Genomic DNA, 17,930 nt, shown 5'->3' on the forward strand with positions numbered 1-17,930 from the left:
CTTCCATGAAACCATCTCTAACTTTATTTCTTTATTTACAAATGCCTGAATGATGTTTTACAGTATTTCTTTTTGTTCCTGAAGATGAAATAAAATAAAGTTAAAGCTTATTTTTATTTCAGAATATTTGTTTTTTATTTTTGCTGAGAGAATAGAACTTAAATGTTTGCAGAATATAAACCCTTCTGTAGCTTTTTTTTCTTTTCTCCTTCAGTAGTGTAGGTTAAACCATTTGTGACTTAAGAGCACGGGAGTGAGTTCATAATAAGAGATTCTTGTATACGCCCTAGATTATACATGTATGTAGGTGGAATCTGTATGTCTGCAATTAGAATTTGCATCAGATAAATATGATTTATTTAATATTTAAAGGAATTGCATGTCTTAACTGAAGTGTATGCTCTTAGTAGTTTTGTATTCTGGATATGTTTTAGAAATTACATTTGTAGATCAGTTTTAATGATCCAGTGTGACTTACGCACTTAGTATACAAAATGTACTCCTATGTTTTCTTGGATTTGTTCATTTGAGTTTGGCAAACAGCAATTTGTATGGTAAAGATCCAGCTTTTGGAAGGAAAAATGTGAATTAAGGTGAGAGGTCAACATGGCCACACAAGGAGCTGATAACTTAAAGATGAGATTAGGTGCTAAAATAACCTTCCTGTATGAGGTATTACAGTATCATTATGCAAACACATCTATAGTATAACACTGCTTTAAGGTTTAAGAAACTGCAACCATAATGATTACTTTAAAATAGTGAATTCAATTCCATCTATTCCATTTGAGAGAAAGATGAGAAGTGATTGCTAATGCACTTCACAAAGTGCTGTATCTAGCGGATAATTTTTAACTCTTTAAGTGGATTAACTGGCACACTGAGAGTATCTTTTTTTTGTTTTTTAAGTGTTGGCTTTCTCGTCTGGTTAATCCTGTTGTCAGTTTGTGATCATTCTGCCTCTAGTAATCACAATTACATTTAAAGTTAAAAAGTCATATGAATTCCTGATGATAATTTTTGCAGGTTTAAAATTCTCTGCTTGTTGTTACTTTTGATTGCTGGTTGGCATTTTAGATATTCTGGATTCCTAGAGAGGTAATTTTCATCTTAATCCAGATATGATTTATTGTTTTGTGTATCTGGTTAAGTATTTCTTTAGCAACAATTTTACTGTATCTCAAAATTATTCAGGCAGAAAGATAGTACTGTAGTGGCATCGCTTGCAAAGCTAAGGTAACATGGTTCTAGTTTCAAATAGGAAAGACTAAGAAGTGGTTTACATTTTTGAAAAATATTAATAAACTTCTACCATGCCAGTCGAACTGGGGTTAGTTTTGGTTGTTTGGGTTCTTTTAACTATTTTTTCCCATATCTGATAATTTCTAGCAAGCGTACAAAAAGATTTATATGTTTAGGGCACATATCACTATTTCACTAAAATTGTAGATGTTATGAAGTTGTGTATTGATCTTAAATACTGATAACTTAAGAGTTTTATGTGGCAATTTAATAACTAGTGATTTACCCCTGCCTGTGGACCCAGTGACCAGAAGTATAGAGATACTATATGAACTTACTGAGGACTCTATAAATTGCACTTCAGATATGTCTGCTTACTTGCACCTCAATTAAAATTAATTCAGACATCTGTATTATTATAAGTAAGCTCTTAGTTTTTAAACTTTACTATTTAGAATCTGTTAAAATATTTGTTCTCTGGTTTTGTGTGTATCTGCCATATAACCTAGTATTGTGTCATATGTAACTTTTATAATTAGATAGGTCTTTTCTCAAAGACTGTAAAAGGCATCATGTTCTTCTCAACTTGGGCAAATGGGTCCTCCTGACAATAAATGTTTATGTGGCCACAATGATGGTGGTTTTCTGTGGAGCTATAGTACTCGTCATTTTGGAAAATCCATTTTTTGGAAGTCATTTGGAATTGGCCATTGTTTATTTGCTAAAGTAACACTGCTTGGTCAGTTTATTTAGTATAAATGGAGAGTGCCTACAGAAGTGCTCTACTACTTGTCCAGGGTGAGAAACTTAAGTATTTGCTCTGATACCTGCCAGATTACGCAGAAGAAGAATACATGGTTTTGATCTGCAAGTTTTTACTGTATCATGATAAAGACAGGGACAATTGGGAAAAGAGTAGATATGTTTGGATTAGAATCTTACCTGGTGTCCATATTTAAAGATACAGGAAAAGGGAACTTGGATTTGCAGTGTACTCTATCATTCGGTAATATTTATGGTGTTAGCAACAGCTAAATACATATATTTTCTCCTCCTTATTAGTACATATCAATGCAAGAAATAATTTCTGACCACAAGCTTAAATCAAGTGCTAGCGGGAAGTAATTTTTGCAGCAGATTTTTGACCGCTTGTAAATTGGGATTTAGCATGTATTAATGGAGGCTTAATTCTGGTAACTGATGTTTCCCTGTGACAGATACTTGCCTGAACATAGGGTTATTTAGCTGTTATTTTCTGAATAAAGTAACAAAGTCATCTGTGGTTTTGAAGGATCATATAATATTCCATGTCATTCTGTACAGTGCTGCTGTCATTATTTTAAAACTGGTACTTTTTTCTTTCTGTTTAATGATGATAGATGTGCTTTGTTTTAAATAGTGAAGTGGTTTGTACAAAGGGTAATTCCTCTTAAATGGAGCAATTGCTCATAGTGGACATTCACAGATCTAAAACAATTGAACTGAAACTTCAATATCACCCTTTCCTGTCTTTAACAAGAAAGTAGTTCAAGGTACAGCTCTTGTATCAATGGTGAAAAGAATCCACCATGAAAACAAAACAAACCCCAACAAACTCCCCGTCTCTACCCCAGTTATTCCATTAGTGCTTACATGGTAAATTCGTGTAATTCTGTTTGGGCCTTAAACATTATGGCTATAGAGAAAAGATGAATTCCTCACTCAGTTACTTATGTCATGCTTCTGGATCTCATGATTTATAGGAGACTGAAACACTTTTTATCAAATTCTTTCTTCATGGCTTAATTCAATGTTGATTTATTTGGTAGCCTTTTCAGTTGATGTAGTCAATAGCATCAATAGTGGAATAAGGATTAGAACAGATTATCTTTGTGCTAAAGTTATGTAAAGAATTAGAATGGATGGACAATTCCTGCCTACAGTTTACCCCTTTTATAGAGCACAAGCACACCAGTCGCTGAATGTCACCATTACAGTTGCAGTTCTGAATGTGTCTTTTGCATTTTGTACTTCAGTGAGCCTTCAAAGGAGCAGGGATGTTAGTTGAATTCAGTAACTGATGTTTTATGATGACACTGTTTATCATGAGAACACTGCCTTTCTTTACTAGTCCATTTATAGTACTCGTTCGCTCTGTGGCTCTCCTGTAAGATCAGTTAATCTGACCTTAGCTCATGAAAATTTCAGGCATCTGTTCACTTATAAATTGGAGTCTGCACAATTTTGTTCCTCAGTCTGCTATTTCATGGTAATTTTCATGTGAGAACATACAACCTCTACTTATGACTGCATGAGTGAAAAGAAGTCCGTGTTACTAATGCTCACCCACCATCTGTTTTTCTTACAGCTGGGCCTTGAATAATTGTCCAGTAGCTGATGGACCGAGGGTAGGCAATCTTTTCAGGGTTTTCTGACTCATTTAACCAGCTTCCCTGCCTCAAGAGAAACAGTGCTTGTTTATTCATATGTGTAGGGTAAAAAACTGTACTCTGGCAGATAAATCATAGTGCTGTTAAAACAAATAAAAGAATTGCCATGCTACAGACTGTACAGTGTGGCTGTATGTGCACCTGGGGGGGCAGTGTGGCACTCTGGGAATTCTGTGGGAATGAAACTGACCTCCAGGTGGGAGTGTAATTGTTGAGTCCCGAAGTATGGTTAATGCAGAAGTAAGGAATGATATCTTGATGTGCTGTTTATCTTAATTAGGGGATGAATAAGATGGTTTTGCGTTCACCAATAAACTTCGAAGTTGGTATTCGAGGCTCCACCTCTGATTCAAGACAAATTTACATGTTGACAAATCTTTTTTTTCTCACAAGAGCTGTTTTGTTGTTTTCCAAACACTAATGAGAAGTGGCTTAGAGATCAAGTGCTATAGCAGTACTCATTCTGAATGAAAGCTTGTTTGGGGCATTTAACGACAGCTTGTCAAACAAAGTCAGTCTCTTCTCACAATAGCAAGAGGAGGTGCTTTAGTTAAGTGCTCCCCGCTCTAAATACTGGAAGAAGAAAAGGGGAGGGGGGGGGAGGGGGAATGAAAAAAAAAAGGCAAACCAAACCCCCCACCAAACCCCTTCAGCCAACCAGAATCGGTTAAGAAGGTTTCTTGCTGCTTTGGATTGTAAGAGCCAGAGCAGTTGCAAAGGAGCTTCCACGTGGCAAACGCAGGTGAATATTTTTGGCTTAGAATCATTGTTTTTATAACAGGGCTCTTTGAACATTTTAAAACACTTCAGCTGAAAAGCGATGGCTGGATTTTTTGTTGTGAGCTCTTCGTAAGTTGTCACTCTTCATTCATACTTGCTAGATATGTGTGTGGATGGTTATTTTCTGAAAAATGTATATGGTGTGGTTCTTTATGCCAAGGAAGGTTTGTGGCAGTTTTGTAAGCAGGGGCTTTCTCAGGGCAACTGGTCGCTATTTCATTCTGTTTGTTTAGATTTTTGACCAGTAGCCATGCAGTACTAGATGATGAAGATTTTTGCTTTCAGTGAGTGCAGTTCTGAACTGGTAAATAAGTACTATTATCATGTTAATTATGTTTGAGGTATTTTTTAAGTATTTAATAGGTAGGATAAATGAAAGTGATGGAAATTGTGACACTAGAATTTATCACCTTCCTTTATAGAGTTAGAATAGTGTTAGTGGAAAGCAGAAATCAACACCCTCTAAGAATCCTTCAAGCCTTCCTGCCTTTTAAAGGTGTATGTGCAATTGATTTATCAGGTTTAAAGTGTGATGTATAGTACAAGAGCTCTCCTGAGGAACTCCTGTCATTTCTTTGCTAGCATTGCTCATTTACCTTTGAGTTGCCTAGTGCAGCACCATTGACTTCTTTTATATTTTGCTTCCCCTCCTTCTCTGTCAGTGCAGTAGCCCAGTGAATTTAATTAGAAAAAATAGCATATCTAATGTCTGTAGTGCTCTGAGTAGTTGTAGTTGGGCCTTTGGTCTTTTGCACTATAGCAGGCTCCAGCTGTGGAGAGATCTCATTGTGTTTTGATCCTGCTCGTTCTCGTTGTGTTGAACACGTGCAGAATCAAAATTAGGTACTGTAGTAAGAACTGAAGCATTCAGTGAATTATTTTTTGTTCACAGTGAGTCACTGACTTTTATTTTTTCCCCTAGATACGGAAAGAAGGTGTGTGGTACTTCAGAATAGAAATACTTCAGATGTTCAGATGCTCATGAGTAAGAATGCAAGTGCTTTCATCTTAGATAATTTTTTAAATTTACCTTTTGACCCTTTATATCAAAACACACCAAAAATTGTTGGTGTTTCTATCTGTAACAACTTGAATATGCTTTTTTTTCTAACTGTGCATAAATTTAACAATATCATCTCATAAAGATTTGTGAGATGTATCTGTGGTTCTCATATACCTTGCCTCAGTTCCTTGCTGATTTGCACTAACATTATTATTATTACTACTATCATTACTATTATTATTTCATTTTGAAGACTGCTTTTATTTTGCTTCTCATAACCTTTTCTTTTATGCTACCTGCGTTACCTGTCCTGTGGCCAGTAAGACTTCTATTCATTAAATAGTTAATTACTCATATTGATTATTGGCATGAAACTTTCATCACAAACAAGGTTATGTTTTCATGATGGCACTGTTTTTTTTAAGACACTGTGAATTTAAAGTGTTTGTTTGAAATAAGTTTCAATACTCATTACAGAGGGAGGCAAAAAAAAACGGGTTAAAAGTTCTCCTAGAGAATATAGATCTCAGAAGAGAGCTAGTGTGAAAATTTGGGGGTGAAGTCAGGCAGCCCCTATATCCAGTGACTGTCCTCTCCTTTCTTAAGCTTTTTTTTTTTCTCATCATGTGTTAGGGTTATCTCTGGGATGTTACGTGGCTGCATTGCTCAATTAATGCTCTGTGGCAGGAGGAAGAAAAAAAATGTCTCTCTCTTGTCAGAAGTGAAGTTATTTACTTTCAAAAGCTGACAGAATAGCACTGCAGGGGCTTCATTTATTTCCGTTCAGAATGTCGTTATTGTGTAATGCAGAGGGACTTGTGCATGCATTGCAGGCTTATTCTTGTAATCTTTAGTCTGCTGGATAGCTGTGGAAGTGTAAAACGGGACACTAGAATGTTACCTTGTTCTGACTTCAGCTCATTCAGTTTTGCAAAGCTGCATTCCAAGTGTCTCAAATATTTGCCACGTAGATGGCAACAAATTCGTTTGTCGATGATGCTGCTATGGCCCAGCTGAAAGACTGATTGTACCCTTAGTTACCTTTATAATATCTGTTATTTTTCCTGATGGTTAGCTTATGGTTTCAGGCTACCTTTTCAGCATTGCTCTCTGTGTCATACTCTTCAGTTTTTTGAAGTCTAGTCCCCAAAGGAATATTTTAGTACAGCATGTTTTATGAAGACGACTTGCTATTTCATTATATAGTTTGGAAAAACATTCAACCTTGTTGTCGTTGTGTTGTATATACTTCAGGGGCAAGGTGAGTAGTCTAGATGTTCCCTATCCAAGCTCAGTGTGTGTTGCTGCAGAAATACAGGAGTGCAATTCCAGTAGTTTTGGATTATTTTTCCTTTCCCATTGCTACCGTATTTTCCAGCACCTCTTAGAAAACTATGCTTGGCGCATGCGTGTGAAACTGCCTGTTGCTCTGTGGAAAGATTTTTGGTACACCTAAAGTAAATACACAGATAGAGCTTAACTTCAGGATTTCCTCATACCTGGATGTTGCTTTGGAAAATTTGTAGAGAAATCACCTTTTTAGTGGTAGTTGATTTTTTTTGTTATTGTTGTTAAGACTAACCTAACTTTCAGTAGTTTTTTTCAGTTGTTTTTTTTTCAGTTTAAAGTGGTAAACTAAGCACTTTAAAAATTCAAAATTTATTTAATAATAGTAGATTTTATTTGAACACAGCCAGTTTTTAAATAAGGGGGAAAGGACTGCACTTCTAAATAAGCTTGCTTGCTTCTTTCCTTCTTTTCTCTTTATTTGCAGACATAAAATCCAATAAATTTCTATTGCAGTTTCTGGGCTTGGGGAAGAAAAAGGAGAGGAAAAGTACAAAGCTATTGGGAAGCGTCAAACACAGAGAATGATGAAGTACATTTCATAGCAGCCAGTTCCAACCCCAAAATCCCTGTTTTGCAGGAAGGCTTTCCAGCTCACACAGGAAAGTCAGCCATTGCATGGTATAGTATTAATGATTTATACACCCTGCACTGCTGCTTTTGTTCACTAGCAGAGCCAGATTGTGTTAATAAAGGAATTTCAGGGAAAAGGGTCCCAGCATGCTGAGTTGTTTTGCTCAATGTGGTGGGTGCTGCCTTCATAAATAGAAGGAATTTAGTGCTTTACAACCCTTCACAGGTACTGAGGGTGGTGTTTTTTCTTGTTTTTAATCTGATTCACCTAGGAATATTTTAATTTCTATAAAGAACGAATGAACTACTGGATGAGATCTCTCTCAGCTGTTTTAGGGTTGACTGGTTTGCTTCACAGTGGCTCTATACTTCCATTTGTTTTCCATTTGGTATTTATGCTTTATGGTGTTGTCTGTGGAAAGAGGCTAGCATGGCTTTTTTAACATAATGAGATGCAGATCACATTATTCTGTTTCTCAGAAAGAAAGTGTAAAGGCAAATATGTTTGCAGTAAACAAAGGAATTTTGTATTCTTTATCTAAAATAAAAACATTAATTACACTTATTAAAGCATTTATCCTTTTAAAATCAAGCTTTTTTTTAATTAGCAGAAATGTGCTTCCATGTTCTTTTGCAATAAATGCGTTAATTTTCAAGGTTTTTTGTCTGGAAACTTTGTTTCATAATAGTAACTATTGGATTGGGTATGTAATTTTGTGTTAATTTACATAATGATTCTTTTTAGATAGTGGATTGGTATTGATTTTACTGAAGAAAATATGTATCTGCATTTGATTATAGAAACGAAGATAAGGGTGGTTTCGAGAAAAGCTCTCAGATTCTGTTGTGAAGTAAAGTATTAAACGATGTTATTGCACGCTTCTAGAAAATAAACACGTGGTTTAGTACTTAGAGAATTTCATCTTTAATTTCCATTACTCTTGCAAAGGTTGGGGGGTGAGGTGGGTGTGGAAAATAATTACAGGGAACGTGTTTTGCAGTTAAAGGGAATCTGGCTTTCCATGGGAACCTTAGGACTTTTATTACACAGAAGGCACAGTAGTTTTAGTCTATTGGGATCATTCAGAGTCATTGATTCATGTAGCTTTTGCTTACGGAAAATATGACTGCCTGTCCTGGCTTTGTTACAATACAAAACATGGTTCCCTCCCAACTCTGTGGAAGTCAATATTGTAGAATTGGTGCTCTATAAGTTAAGGCTACTTAATGCTGAGAGGAATTTTGTGTTTGTAGTTTGTTCTGTAGTCTGATGCCAGATAAAAACCTTCTTTTCCATTTTCATCATTGGCTTAAATATCACAGATTAATGCAAGACAGGTGCCCAGTAAATGAGGTTTATATTTATAGAGTACCATTTTTGTATTTGTTTGTCCTCTATTATTTGGGTGCGTGAGTGTTTCATTGTATTTAATTATGTCTATGAGGCATAAGACAACAGTCAACATCTGCTCTATTGTTTCTTTGGTTTACAGATAGCTTTGATGGGTTATTAAACAATCTATTTTTCAAACAGAAAACAGGGAAATAAGCTGCATTCATATTACATAATTTTGTAAAGGTACATTATGTAATTAGCTGTCTAATATTTGCACAATAATCTTTTATTTTGCTTGAATAAATGCTATTCTGTTAAAAAATAAGCAATGACCTATGGCAGTTTTTATTTTATAGTGTACTTCTAGTTTATAATATATGGGTTAAGTTGATTTTGCCACTACTAAATTGATTTTACCATACATTTGATATTGAAATAATGCTCTTGAGTTGTGAATGCTAATAGAAAAATCAGAAATGTATATTAACTTTCATTTATTACTGGAACAGCTGCCAATGAACTCTTACCGCTTACAGAAAAAATATTCATTAACTTGAATTATTTTTGAGAACAAGTTTGCACTGTTGCTAGAGCATCAGCTGGGGAGAGCAATGCTCAAACTGCTTTTACTCTCGCAGGTGTTAGGGCAGAGCAACCGTTGGTACTCCCCTGCCAAGGGAAATTGTTCTGTACGAGCAGGGAGACAGCACTGTAGAACTTGACTCTTCTACAGATGGATTTCCTGTTGGAAGAGTGCTTGTTTTATTTCCTGTTTTGAATTTCTTTGCTTTATTTTAATGTACCTGTCAGTTGTTCTAACTCTCTTTACCTAATGCTGATGTCCACTGTATTCACTCTGAATGAATGAAGGTAAAACACTGAAAAATTCCAACTGCACAGTATATGATTGGTTTTGCCTCAAAAATGAAATGAGACCAGACCTTCTGTAGCTTTTATCATTGCAGAAAGTCACCTATTAAAATGCTAGAGAGCATGAGTTTGTAGTATTTTGATGGCTGTTGAGCAGCCACTGTATACCAGCACAGAGCTACAGTTGCCTCTAGCTGTTTCTTACATGTATACATCCTTTGAAATCGTGTTAATCGTGTACTGCGGTGGGTTTATGTACACAGGTTTTCCTTTGAATAAAGTTGTTTAATATAGTTTTAACATAAGCTAATCTACCCCTTGTATATATTTAACAGAATTCAGAGAAAAAAAAAAGGTGTAGTAAGCATAATTAGTCAGAAAAGTCCACATTATTAACTGTCATGTAGGACTGATGTTCTGGGTGCTTATTTAAATGCCATTTTCCAAAATGGCATTCAGTTTTTAGCATAGAAGGAAAATTCCTCACTTTTTTTGTGCAAGAAATTTGTCAGAAGTACTTCAACTCCCTCTCACCTATCTATGTGCATCAGCAGCAGAAGATGTGAATGAAAAACAGGGTTTTCAAATCTGTTCCTTCTAGTGTTGATAAATATTGCTCAATAGATTTGAAGGATTACACTTGCAGTTTTGACTCCGCACTAACATATAAAAAATGGAAACTCCAACAGGAGCTTGTAAATGCAGTTTCCTAACTAAAGGAGGAATGCGGGGGTAATGCTGTTTTAACTTTGAACACTTTGAAAAAGATGTTTCCAGAAACCCACTGAAGGGTGATGATGGAATTGTGATTTTGTTCGTGGGTTTTTTTTTTTTTTTTTTTGTTTGGGTTTTGTTTTGTTTGTGGTTTTTTTCCAGCTAATGTTTATCTCAAAATGCTTTGTTAAGGTGTGTCTCTTAGGTACTGCTCGTTATAAACAAACCTGTGTGATTGCATACAGCCAAACAAGCATGCAGCTGTCTTCAAGTGCATGTGTGGAAATGGATTATTCATAGGCTTTTTCCTGGTATGTAATGCAGAGATGGATTTTAATGGGAGAAAAAAAAACGGGATCAGAATTTCTGCCATGGTAGACCAACATAGTTTATTGACTTCCACTAATTAGGTTATCCTTGGCTTTGCTGTGAACTTCATGCATCGTACAGGTTATATGCATTTTCTCCCATCATCATGTTCTTTTTCATTTTGCTTGAGAACAGTTTTAAGTGCTTATTTGCACTAAGATTATACAAGTGGTGTGTGCCCACTTTCAGCAGAAAATGAAATTTCAAAGTGCTTTCTGGAAACACTAAGGGAAAGTTATTTTCACAGATTTATGACTGAGTTACAGCAGGTAGCATCTGATTTGTAGAAATGGCAGACCCTAGTTATCTGTATAGTGTTACAAGGAATTAGGGCTGCAGAGCAGAAAATAGTTAAATGTTTTGTTTGTATGATCTTAAAAAGCTAATCAGGAATGAACAATAGGGGATAAGAATTTGGGAAATGTAGCTTTTTTTACTAGTACCACAAATGGCCAAATAGATTAGTAGACAACAAAAACTGTGAGCTTCCATTACTTATGCACTAGTACCGGATGACTCAAGCATCTGAGGAAGCAGGCTGTAAAGGAAACCTATCATTAAGAAAAAAATTAAGGGAATTATAAGAACCTTTGAAAATTCTGTAAGAATTCACTAATCCCAGTTGACTCATTAATTAGCCTGAAATCTGACAATTCTGTAGAAGCAGCTATGTAGCAGTTTTCTGACTTTGCAATACCAGTGAGATAATCCATTATAGCACTTATAATACAGATGTGCAGAAGCAATGTGGGAACAACAGAATATCAACTTCCAGTGCAGTTAGTGTTTGTTGAGCAGCGCAAGTCAAAACTTGTAGAGAAATACTAAATTTCTTTTCATTTGTTCCTAGTGTTCAGTAATGTGTATTTTGGTGTTTTGCTTTTTTACTCAGCAGTATCATGAGTTGTATTTCTTCTGGTTAGAGACAAATGACCATTAAGAAAAGGTAAGAGGCTCTTAGTCAGAGTTTGAATTAAAGTTTTTGTTTCTGGCCCTCTTGTGTTGCATTGCAGGAGAGTTGCTCATATCTCGGATCTTAGAAGTAGACTACTTCTTGTCTTATTTCTTGCAGCAATAAAATCTTACTCGTATCCAACTACTAACCTTAATGTCAGCTGAAGTACTGATTTCAATAAAAATAGAAATAGAATCATAGAACCATAGGTTAGGGTTGGAAAGGACCTTAAGATCATCAAGTTCCAACCCCCTGCCATGGGAAGGGACACCTTGCTCTAAACCATATCACCCAAGGCCTCGTCCAGCCTAGCCTTGAGCACTGCCAGGGATGGAGCATTCACATCCTCCTTGGGCAACCTATTCCAGTGCCTCACCACCCTAACAGGAAAGAATTTCCTCCTTATATCCAATCTAAACTTCCCCTGTTTAAGTTTTAACCCATTACCCCTTGTCCTGTCACTACAGTCCCTAATGAAGAGTCCATCCCCAGCATCCCTATGTGCCCCCTTCAGATACTGGAAGGCTGCTATGAGGTCTCCATGCAGCCTTCTCTTCTCCAGGCTGAACAGTCACAACTTTCTCAGCCGATCTTCATGTGGGAGGTACTCCAGTCCCCTGATCATTCTCGTGGCCCTCCTCTGGACTTGTTCCAACAGTTCCATGTCCTTTTTATGTTGAGACACCAGGACTGCACACAGTACTCCAAGTGAGTTCTCACGAGAGCAGAATAAAGGGGCAGGATCGCCTCCTTCGACCTGCTGGTCACGCTCTTTTTGATGCAGCCCAGGATACGGTTGGCTTTCTGGGCTGCAAATAATCCTCTTCTGTTTTCTTTCTCTGTACCAGTCCTTGGCTGGTGTCATCCAAGGGCACTGACAAAGGTTGATTAAAATCTAAATTAATATGAGATTAAAAAGGCCATACTTTCTTTATTCCCTTCTAATATAAAATGGAATTAACCAAAAGTAAAAGAGCCTCGAGCGGTATGGTCTATGGTGAGGCATCCCTGTCCATGGCAGGGGGTTTGGGCTAGAAGGTCTTAAGGTCTTTTCCAATCCTAACCATTCTATGATTCTGTAAGTAGAGGGCAGGAAAGGCTCTTCTTATCTGGCATTGATACAACATTGTTATGGTTTCTGTTCCTAATTGCTAATTCTATCCTATGCTGTTATTTGGATCAATAGCAGGGTCCCCAAAAGTTTACATTGTCCTGAGGAAGTTCTTGTGAGATATATTAGAAATCACGTATTTGCTATTAATTCAGTATCCACCATGGCTGCTGAAGAAAATCACCTGTTTAGTAGAATAGTTACTTAGGACTGGAGTGCATAAGGAATAAGTAGAATATTGTCTAAGAGGTCTTGGGGGATGGGAGGAAAGAAAACACATGATGTGATTTTTATTTTTTTTTTTTTTAAGGCAAGATCTGTTTCCTGTATTACCAGGAATTTTTTTGAAGCTTAATCCATGGAACTTTCTTCTTTCAAAGTAATTTTACTGTGTATTAGCTGTTTGCATCAAGATACCTGTAGAGAGTAGGAGAGCAATTGTCACATTGTTATGGCCTCAGTCACAAACCCTCAGGCTATGGGAAGGAGAGATCTGACCCCTCTGGGCAGAAGGCAGGTACTCTGCCATGTAATCTGTTGGCTGGGTCGACCTGAAGTACAGCGGAGTGGTGCCCGAATTGCTGAATTTGGGACTAAGTGTGTCTCCAAATAATTGCATTAAGAGATACCTATGAGACTGAACTGACTTCAGATGTAAAGCAGCAAAGAAATTGAAAAAGCTTTCTTAACTTTGTGGTATTCAGATTTGGAGGCAAGCTTCATATCTGCTGTGCCTTCTAATGCTTGCAGCCAAATCCTTCCTGCCTCAGACTCTCCTAGCATCTAGTTCTTTTCTAAACTTAAAAACTATTGCTGATCTTTTGAATAGAGCTGACTTAGAGCTTACATTAAATTGAATGCCTTCAAGTCTTGATATTTTATCTCTGGAGAATATGAAATTTGTCAGTTGTGAACAGAAATTCTCTCTTATCCTTTTACAGTCCTGTAGGGTCTTTATTATTTTGGGGTTTGAGGAGGTTATTTCTCCAAGGCACCCTGCTCACTTAGGATATCTACCCTATGCTGGTTTCTGCAATCAAATCATTGCACTTGGCACAGTAGGGTGCTTGAATGATGTATTTATACAGGCAGGAGGCATGATTTAATACCATCTCATGATTCACCATGCAGTCCTATTAATATGAACATTACTCAGGGGAATGAGTAGCTGTTACTTGTCAGCAAATCCCAAGTGTGTTAGGGGGGTGAAGTTGTATTGAAAGATCCTCACAGTGATACTCTGCTTTTCCCAAGGGAAGCGAATGAAAACTGTACTTTGATAAGTAATGAGCGTGCTAATCGGGGTCAAGAAGAAGTCATAGCTTCCTGTGATAGTCAGAGGAGCCTGACTTTATCAACAGAGAAGTCCATTTGACTGGATTTGGCAACAAAAATATGTAGCTATCTATCATCTCCATGTAAACAGAGCCTCATAGATAACACTGACAGGTTTGTCTGTTCTAGAATACACTGTTACATTCCTGAGATCCTGTTTTGTGCATGCTGGCATCAACAAGACAACAACCATAAATGATACGGAGTGAGGCTGGTGTGCTCAAGTACTAGCAAAAATCTTGTGTGAAATGGATGATGACCTAGAATGGCACTGCTTGGGTATATCACTGGGATTCATTAAGAGTGGATATTGATTAGAAGTCAGTCTGTTACTGATTTGCAAGAAAAAAATTATTTTGTTGCTGCTGGTCTGTATTTGCAAATGAGTGCACTCAAAGGGGAAGATTAGAGCCTGTTCCTACCTGTTGGCAAAACACATGAAAAATTACATATTTCTTGGCATCTTTTATCCAGCACATGAAAAAGAAGAAATGAATGAGAACTGAGATTAAGATATATGAAAGTATGATAGTAATTTATTTTGTGAAGTACATATGTATAGTCTGACATTCTTAAAAATCAAGATCTGTGGTACTGCTCATCATTTATGCCACTGGAAAATGTATATCATTTTCAGTAGTTTGACTGTGTAGCTTTGTGATGTCAAGCATGAGATCTTGAAGGTGTCTGTTCTACATTTCATACAGAATTTTCAAAACTGCTTAACTTCACATAGATTGGAGGCTTAATTCAACTTTTTAAGAAATGGCAGACAAACTCAAGAGCAGGGTTGTGAAAGATACCTGAAGTAGCCTGGAGATGGGAAAGAGTCTATTCTCAAATAAGGCAGTGATGGAAATACAATAGATTTGGTACGCTATCCAGCCAATAGGAATTATTAATAAAAGCCAGTATGAAACTCTGTCAGAAAAGGAAAGCAATGTAATGATCATAGCAAAAATAGTGAAGATGTTTGCAACACATCTTTGGTGTTGTGAATAAGTACCTATGTGCACATGTCAAAATCAACTCTTGGCAGTTAAAGCAATACTATTTTCCTCCAGATCTGCAGCTAACTTTTCAGAGGTATCCAGGACAATAGGGTACAGGGAAACTCCCTTGACAAATAGAACTGTGAAAGTGGCTTGCATCACTGTGTGTGCTGCACCACTTTCTGCTTTAGATGATTTTCTGTGTGACTTCTTGATAGACTAATGTTACCCTTCTTCCTAGCTCAGTGCCCAGCACATTAAATAACTGAAGTTCCCAGATTTATCCTGCTTTGATTTTGAGATGAATGCTGGCACAAAAAAAGATAAATCTGGTTGTGATTCAGAATCATTCTAATTCATATGAAAACACAGATAAGTCAAAAGGCACCTACAGCTTTTTATTTGGTTTGGGTTTCTGTTGTCTTGGGTTTTTTTTTCAGGGGGTAGTGGTGCACGGGTTGTTCCCTGGTTTTGTGCCATGACATGTATGGATGATGACAGATCCTTACATTTCTGTGGTAGCCAAAGGGAAGTCCAGGCACAGAGGCATTCCTTAACTCCATTTTTTTTTTTTAACCTGTTTCCTTTCTCTACCATACATTTTTTTGCCTATGTAAGTAAATGTGTTTTGTGATTCACTGAAGGGTAACTCATTCTGTCTGCTGTCAGGAAACAAATATGTATCTCTAGCAATGTAGGCTTAGCAGGATCGGAAGGTTTCTAAGGGTGGAGAAGAGGACAATGTAAAAATCTCTGCCTTCACACGTTCCTGAAAAAGTGGAGCTAAGTAGGTGTATACCTTATAAGTGTGTGTGTTCTTTGGCACTACTGTCATAGGTGGTGATCTCCCTGTACCAGACACAGTTCTTTTCAAAAGAAATTTATGTAGTCTGAGTGGGTATGAACATATAGTTGACTTGCAGAGGAACAGGGATATTGGTCATCATGCTACTCGGCAGTGAGTTCATCCCCCAGTCAACATTTTCATGTGGTATTCTGGCAAAAGGAGGTTTTATGGGCTGAAAAAAAACAACTTTCATTAAAAGTTTATAGTAAGTCTTACCTGGCATCAGGAAACCATGGGAGAAAGCACTGATGGAATTTTGAGTGTGGTTAGGAGGTGAAGGGGTATATATTTATATTCAAGGCAATATAAAGAAGCTACCGATCTTTCAGTTGTTCACAGTAGTAGTTTGGGTAGGAATAGGCTGAAGTGAGCACTTGAAGGTGTTGACAAGTATCATATAGTTACTGAGGTAGTAAAAGGATGTGTTGTGGGGCCAGGCAAGGAAAGGAGAAGTGGTCTTTATGCGAGCATTCCAAAGGAAACATGAATTAAACATGCCATTCTTTAGCCAGTGAGATATTACAGTGGGTGAATTAGTGCACAGTAGTGACAACTAACCAACTTTGGTTGGTCAAACCGAAGAAAAAGAATGGCTATGTACTTGGAGAGCAACGTTTGTCAAGATACTGCACTTCAAGTAATGTAAGACCAACTGGCCTATAATGTGAAAGCCTGGATTTTTCTGGGCCTACAAATTGTTTCCCAAATATGCTCCCTGTTTTTTTTTTTTTTTGTGTGAGGTGATTCTGAAGCTTTTCTAGTCAACAGTATTGTAATTACTTATCTTTACCTTTGAAATCTCTAAATTTGCCACCATTAGGTATTTGAAATAAAAAGGCTAGAAAGTCAAACTTTAGTGGAACTGAATCACTGTTAGTTTCTGGTTGAAACAATCAGCTAGCTTCATCTTGAATGGCAGCTAGGTTTTAATTGGCTCCTAAGAGCTAATGTCATTTTCAGACAGAAATTTTAAGTTCAGAAGAAAAATATGTTAATACCAAATGTGTAGTATCCCACAAGAGTTTCACAAGCTTGAAGAAGATGGCCTCTCCCAGTTGTAAGCAGTTTCTAATCTTGCTATATACTAGAATAAACTGAGATGCTTAATAAAGTCTACAAACTCTTACAACATCCACCATACTGATATCAGTATGAGATCAGTAGACATCTTTGATTCATATATGTGATACTTTCTACTTTAAAAGTCATTAAGATATCCATGTTGTATTTTGGTTCTGCTGTTAAGTAGAATAGAGGTTGGCTGGGAAATTGATAGTTGGCATAAACAGCTCCTACATGTACTTAAAGCTTTACTTACAAGAGTGAAACAGATTCAGCAGCTGAGGACAGGGGTCAAGTTTGGATAGCGCTTAAGGTGACCTTGAAAAGCCTTTGGTCCCAGATTGTTTTTCAGAAAGGTGGAAATAGTCTTTGGAAGATACTCTTTTGGAAATGTAATAGTTATAAAAACAGCAGCAGTCATGGTAGGGAGGGTGGGGGAAGACATGCAGGACAGGTTTTTCTACATGCTGGTATTTCATTTAACACCTCAGGCAGTGATAATCAATGACAGCTCCTTCTCTTCTGGAGCATGTGTGGTACTGGTCTTATAATGCCTCTTTAGGGACAACAATATGAAGTTATTGTGAATGGTGGAAACTACCAGGAGGCTTGGAAACTGCTTTATCCTCTCAGTTCTGGATTTTCCTTTACAGAAAACCACTGAGAAATCTGAAAGAGAAAATGGAGAACATTTGGAGAATAGGAAAGGTGGCCAGAAAATGGGAGACTTGAAAAAGAGCTTGAAGGGATCAAATATGATATAGCATAAACCATGAAGAGGGTGCCAAAGTGGTCCCTGAATTATTTATGGTCAGGGAGATGAGAAAGTTGGGCCAGTGTGGAAGGAAGTAGAAACTATTTGAAGTTTGTTGGTATTGTATAGCACTTGGAGGAACCATTGTTTGTGGTGTTTTGAACTAGTTTTAGGCATTAGGAAGAAGTAATTATTTGGCAGAAGGATGCTC

At 37.0% G+C, this 17,930-nt stretch overlaps 1 protein-coding gene across 36 annotated transcripts in view; it reads left to right on the top strand.

The window, feature by feature from the left end:
* The window catches only part of RBFOX1 (RNA binding fox-1 homolog 1), a 1,299,775-nt gene that overhangs the window by 1,026,692 nt on the left and 255,153 nt on the right, over positions 1 to 17,930 (top strand). The gene's annotated exons all lie outside the window — the stretch shown is intronic.

This window comes from Neopsephotus bourkii, unplaced genomic scaffold (assembly GCF_033783945.1).
Source record: "Neopsephotus bourkii isolate Nb327-2 ecotype Australia unplaced genomic scaffold, CSIRO-AGI_Nbou_v1 NB_940, whole genome shotgun sequence".
NCBI lineage: Eukaryota > Metazoa > Chordata > Aves > Psittaciformes > Psittacidae > Neopsephotus > Neopsephotus bourkii.